Raw genomic sequence first — 7,160 nt, forward strand, 5'->3', positions numbered from 1 at the left:
TCTGATTTTAATACTTATTATAATACGTAGTATGGATATTCAAATTGGCATATAGATCAATAAAACAAAATAGAGACCAGAAATAGACCCATACACAAAAAGGGAACTTGTCTTTTAAAACATTTCAAAGCCAGTTCAATGGAGAAAGAATCTGAACAGACATTTTTCCCAAAAAGACATACAAATGACCTTTGGTACATGAAAAGATGCTCAGCATCATTTCATCAGGGAAATGCAAAGCAAAACCATAATGAGATAGCAGAATAACTATCTAGTAGAATAACTATCATCAAAAAGAAGAAATAAGTGTTGGCAAGGATGCGGATAAAAAGGAATGTTTGTGTATTATTGGTAAGAATGTAAATTGGTGCAACTGCTCTAGAAAATAGTGTGGAGTTTCCAGAAAAAAAAAAAAAAAAGACCTACCACACGATCAACCAATTCGTTTCTTGATGTAAACCCAAAGGAAACAAAAAATCTCAAAGAGATATCTATACCTTTGTATTCATTGCATCATTATTCACAATAGCCAAGATATGGAAACAACCTAAGTGTATGTCAACAGATGAATGGATAAAGAAGATATGATATGTATCTATGTGTAGATGCTGCTGCTGCTAAGTGGCTTCAGTCGTGTCCGACTCTGTGCGACCCCAGAGACAGCAGCCCACCAGGCTCCCCCGTCCCTGGGATTCTCCAGGCAAGAACACTGGAGTGGGGTGCCATTTCCTTCTCCATGTGTATATGCACATATACACACAATGTCATATTGCTCAACCATGAGAAAAAGAAGGAATTACTGTCATTTGCAACAACAAAGATAGTCCTTAAGGACATTGTGCTAAATAAAATAAGTCAGACAAAGAAAGGCTGTATCACTTATATGTGGAATCTTTAAGACAAACTGACAGAAACAAAGAGTAGAACGGTGATTACCAGAGTCCCGGAGGTGGGGAAACTGGGAAGATGTTGGTTAAAGCGTAAATACTTTGACTTGTAAGATGGCTGAGTTTTGATGATCTAATGCAATATAATTGTGAATATAATGTAGCATATACTTGAAAGTTGTTAAGAAAGCAAATCTTAAACATTCCCACAACAACAAAAAAATTATAATCATTCAAGGCGATGAGGGTGTGAGCTAACACTATAGTGGTAATCATTTTGCAATATGTAAGTGTATCAAATCCAACAGATTGTACACCTTTAACATACAATGTTATATGTCAGTTTTATCTCAACAAAGATGAGGAAAAAATTTTAAGAACAAATAAACTTTTTTAAATGACCCAGAAGAATTGCCACTCTTAGTTCAAAAATAAGTAAAATTCCAGAAGACTTGCCTTCTTTTCTAACAACCTGCATGGCCTCTCTCTGTATTTCCTACTTCAGCCTTTTACGACAGTAATCTGAGAACAATTTCCACTTAAATTCTAATTGAGACCAATTGGGGGAGGAGCCAAGATGGCGGAGGAGTAGGACGGGGAGACCTATATACTTCTGCCCTCACTAATGTAGGTAGTTATTATACTTTCTGGCTTTTTAAAATTCACTCCATAGCTATAGTAATTATTTATTTGAAAAATATTTATTAAAGATTTATTAGATCTTTAATAAATGATTAAAGATGTCAGATTTATTAAAGATAAAGGGGTCACTCCAATAATATCTTTCAATGTTTGAATTAGGAGCAAAGAATTAAAAGATAGAAATACTGGAGAATATCATCTCAACATAATACTAAGAACAATAACATTCAAATTGCTACATGTAATTGCTATATGTAAGGTCAATAAGATGAGAGCCCTTGTCTGATATTATATTGTCAGATATAACACAGTCAAGTGGTAAATGCTCAATAAAATCTTTTGGTTCAATAACGGTGCTAATTGTAACATATACAATGTATTAAGTAGTATCAATAGAACAACATACTAAGTTCATTAAATACATCACTTATTTTAATCTTCACCAAAAAAAAAAAAAAATATCTATAGCATAGATATCATACACTTATCTTACAAAAAAGAAAATGGAGATGCTGAAACTAGTGTCAAATTCCAGCGTCTTTCTAAACATTTTAAAATTCAAAAAATTGTTTAACAACTTTTTCCTGTCACTCTTTGATTTAATTGTACGTGATAATAGATTCTGTTTGAAAAGTGCCTTCTGAGAAGTCAGTGAAGCACACTAATTCAACATTATCATCATCATGCCACTATGACACAAACAAGTAAAGACAAGCCACCCCAGTTATCCCACAGCAGGAATTCCATCGGGAAATTCTGAGGGCTCTGATGTCTCTCACCTTTGTGTTTGGAATGTGAATAATTGGACATCAAAGGGGAAAACAGGCAAGATATAAGTTTGCCTTTTTACAAGTGAGCAAGCAGCACAGCACATCCAAGCACTTAGCAGACAGCTGGATTGTGAGATGAATGCTAGTCATTAAGCCAATATTGGAAAATGTGTGGGAGAATTTTCTTCAACATGCTTCTCTGTCAATCCTGAAAGAAAAGAGACAAAACTGTGGAAGGCAAAAAGCTCAAAGATAGCTTGGGTTAAATGCTTTTTAAAAGACACAGTAACTTGGCAGCTGTATCTCTGTACTGCTAAGCAGTGTTTAACATTTATGACACTGCTGCTGCTGCTGCTGCTGCTGCTGCTGCTGCTAAGTCGCTTCAGTCGTGTCCGACTCTGTGTGACCCCGTAGACGGCAGCCCACCAGGCTCCCCCGTCCCTGGGATTCTCCAGGCAAGAACACTGGAGTGGGTTGCCATTTCCTACTCCAATGCATGAAAGTGAAAAGTGAAAAGTGAAGTCGCTCAGTTGTGTCCGACTCTTAGCGACCCCATGGATTGCAGCCTACCAGGCTCCTCCGTCCATGGAATTTTCCAGGCAAGAGTACTGGAGTGGGGTGCCATTGCCTTCTCCAATGACACTGCTAGTTGACTGTAATTTTTACATACAGTGATTATTTACTGAGTCAGACATACATATATTTTTATTTCTGTTCTTATTATGTAGCTTATTGAGAAGTTATGTTGCTCCTAACTTTGCAGGCAGATTCTTTACCAGTTGAGCCACAAGGGAAGCCCTGTTGCTCCTAATGATTCTGAAAACAGCAGACCTTAACTTCAGGAAAGCAAGGCTCTATCAATTGTGTTCATGAAGTTATCTGTCCCCAGTATTTAGAACAATAGATGTCGTCTGTGGATTTTCAGTAAACATTTGCTGAATAGACAGATAAACGAATGGGTCTGAGTAACTGCACTGCACCCCTGAATGTTACCAGAGGAGCAAGAAGGTACACAGTGCCTCACACAATCACCCTGATTGCTCCTTCTGGTCCTCAATTACTTGCATGTCTGTCCCTAGTGAATTCCCATTAGCCGATGCCCATCCCACTATTCTCACCATACCCAGAAAAGCTCAACTCCAGAATTACGGAGCACATGGACCCATCTAACATGAATTCTTCTCTCCTCAGAGACTTTGTCTTTCACACATAGCCTAGATCATGACTACACTTGTGGACCTTGGGCAGAAGTAGAAATGGAGAACCATTTCACCTATTTAAAATATTTAAAAGATATATATTAATCTAATAAATTACCAAAATAAATATGTTCTATTCTCCTGTGAGCATGCTAAGTCACTTCAGTCATGTCCAACTCTTTGCAACCCTAAGGACTGTACCTTGCCAGGCTCCTTGGTCTATGGGATACTCCAGGCAAGAATACTGGAGTGGGTTGCCATACTCTCCTCCAGGGGGTCTTCCTGATCCAGGGATTGAACCTGCTCTTCTTGAGTCTCCTGCATTGTAGACAGGTTCTTTACCACTAGTGCCATCTGGAAGCCCTCTACTCTCCTACCCTAACAATTATACAAAATGTAATGATTCAGTAGGCCCAGTTGAAATATAGAAGTTGAAATTTAAGAGATGCTGACTACTCCAGGTGTTTTAATGGAATCTGGCAGCAGAAGGACAGTAGCCCAGAGACCCCATGTTCCCACCCTAAGCCTTGTTCTTTTCCATTAACCCTTAGCCTGCCTTGTTCCACTTCTCATCCCCAGCTCCAACCTGAACTTCAAGTAGTTTTGCGCATGCACTACTGGATACTCAACCTACTGTTCATCCACACACCCTGAAAACAAAAATTTCTTGGCTGCCTCTCAAGCATAGACATGTATACACCAGTAATGGGGCCCACCTTACGATGAAAGTCCTGAGAAAACAGTCCATGTACACCCTGGGCTCAGCTCAGGGCCTTTCCAGGTCCTGAGAAAATGGAGCATGGTCAGGTAGCCCTATGCAAAAGCTCAGGTGGCATGTCCCTTGACCCAATGAACTCCTGGCTCTGCAGAAAGAGGTGTAGCCTAAGGAAAGCCAAATAGGACTCTCAAGCATAGAGTCCAAGGCACCAGCTTCTGACTCTTAAGACAATACTGCTTTAGATCTTACCTCAAGAAATAATTGTCGTGTCTCCTTTTAACATCCATTCTCTTGACAACATTGCTCTCCTGGCTGTCAACATTTGTCCAACTACTTGTAATTCTGATATATCTCCCTCTATTGCTGCTTTTCTTCTGCACATGAATGCACTTCCAGCTCCCCTTTCCATTTAAAGCTATTTTCACATACCTTCTTCCCTTCAACACTGAATGTTTAACTAATGCACTGAATCCACTCACAGAGACAAAAATAAATGTCCAAATCTCCACTCAACAATAATCATTACCAGCTATTGGTGAACAACATTCCAGATGCTTTTCTATCAATATATGCAGATAGACTCTATAAGTAGCAAAAATGTTTTAATTAGAAGAGTGTCAGATATGTTTATTAAAAATGATAGAAATTACTTTTTCTAAAATTCAACCTTCTTAAGAAACTGAAGTGAAACAATCAGAATCACTTCACTTAAATGTTTCTTCATAACAGTCAGTATTAGATCCTGAAAAGCACTTCTACAGAGGCATCAAGAACAGTGATGCCTCTGTCCTTATTTTATAAATGCTACTGAGGAATACAAGTGAGTCCTCTCACTTTTACCTTCAAAAATCCACCAAATGGACTTAATTGTGGCAGGCCCCATCCCTTTGCTCCTTCCTTGACCATTCTGAAGCAGGTTCCTTAAACTGTTGTATTCAGACTCTACAGAATTATGGAAATCAAAGGTTTGCAAACATGTAAGGGAAAAAGTTGGATTTTCAGGGCCTTTAACTGAAATTGAGAATTCCCCTTGATTATGAACATATGTAGGTAACAAATTTCAGTAGTATTAGAATTGCCTATGAGTTTATCACTAATAGAAATCACTATCTGTACATATTACTATTCTCTCAGATCTTAAAATAGCATTGCTGCTAAGTCACTTCAGTCGTGTCCAACTCTGTGTGATCCCATAGACGGCAGCCCATCAGGCTGCCCCGTCCCTGGAACTCTCCAGGCAAGAACACTGAAGTGGGTTGCCATTTCCTTCTCCAATGCATGAAAGGGAAAAGTGAAAGTGAAGTCACTCAGTCGTGTCTGACTCTTAGCGACCCCATGGACTGCAGCCTACCAGGCTCCTCTGTCCATGGGATTTTCCAGGCAAGAGTACTGGAGTGGGTTGCCATTGCCTTCTCCAAAAATAGCATTAATAGTCATCAAACCTTCATTAATCAAAGAACATATATTTTTTTTCAGCACAAAAACTTATTATAGTTTCACAACTGTTGATTTTCCTTATAAATTCTCCAAGCCAGGCTTCAGCAGTATGTGAACCGTGAACTTCCTGATGTTCAAGCTGGTTTTAGAAAAGGCAGAGGAACCAGAGATCAAATTGCCAACATCTGCTGGATCATGGAAAAAGCAAGAGAGTTCCAGAAAAACAACTATTTCTGCTTTATTGACTATGCCAAAGCCTTTGACTGTGTGGATCACAATAAACTGTGGAAAATTCTTCAAGAGATGGGAATACCAGACCATCTGACCTGTCTCTTGAGAAACCTATATGCAGGTCAGGAAGCAACAGTTAGAACTGGACATGGAACAACAGGCTGGTTCCAAATAGGAAAAGGAGTATGACAAGGCTGTATACTGTCAGCCTGCTTATTTAACTTATATGCAGAGTACATCATGAGAAATGCTGGGCTGAAAGAAGCACAAACTGGAATCAAGATTGCTGGGAGAAATATCAATAACCTCAGAGATGCAGATGACACCACCCTTATGGCAGAAAGTGAAGAGAAACTCAAAAGCCTCTTGATGAAAGTGAAAGAGGAGAGTGAAAGGTTTGGGTTAAAGCTCAACATTCAGAAAACGAAGATCATGGCACCTGATCCCATCACTTCACGGGAAATAGATGGGGAAACAGTGTCAGACTTTATTTTTCTAGGCTCCAAAATCACTGCAGATGATGACTGCAGCCATGAAATTAAAAGACACTTGCTCCTTGGAAGAAAAGCTATGATCAACCTAGACAGCATATTAAAAAGCAGAGACATTACTTTGCCAACAAAGGTCTGTCTAGTCAAGGCTATGGTTTTTCCAGTGGTCATGTATGGATGTGAGAGTTGGACTGTGAAGAAGGCTGAGTGCTGAAGAATTGATGTTTTTGAACTGTGGTGCTGGAGAAGACTCTTGAGAGTCCCTTGGACTGCAAGGAGATCCAACCAGTCTATTCTACAGGAAGTCAGCCCTGGGTGTTCTTTGGAAGGAGTGATGCTAAAGCTGAAACTCCAGTATGTTGGCCCTCTCATTCGAAGAGTTGACTCATTGGAAAAGACCCTGATGCTGGGAGGGATTGGGGGCAGGAGGAGAAGGGGACGACAGAGGATGAGATGGCTGGATGGCATCACTGACTCGATGGATGTAAGTTTAAGTGAACTCCGGGAGTTGGTAACTGACAGAGAGGCCTGGTGTGCTGTGATTCATGGGGTCGCAAAGAGTTGGACACGACACAGTTCAGTCAACTGAGTGACTGAACTGAGCTGAACCGAAAACCTACTGAGAACACAATTTTATTCACTTTTTATGGGTGACTAATATTCCACTATATATATGTACCACATTTTCTTTATCCATTCATCTGTTGAAGGATATCTAGGCTGCTTCCATGTTTTGGCTATTGTAAATAGTGCTACAATGAACACTGGGGTACATGTGTCTTTTT

This window comes from Bos grunniens, chromosome 12 (assembly GCF_055505025.1).
Source record: "Bos grunniens cultivar Pamir isolate PY7600 chromosome 12, Bosgru_T2T1.0, whole genome shotgun sequence".
Lineage (NCBI taxonomy): Eukaryota > Metazoa > Chordata > Mammalia > Artiodactyla > Bovidae > Bos > Bos grunniens.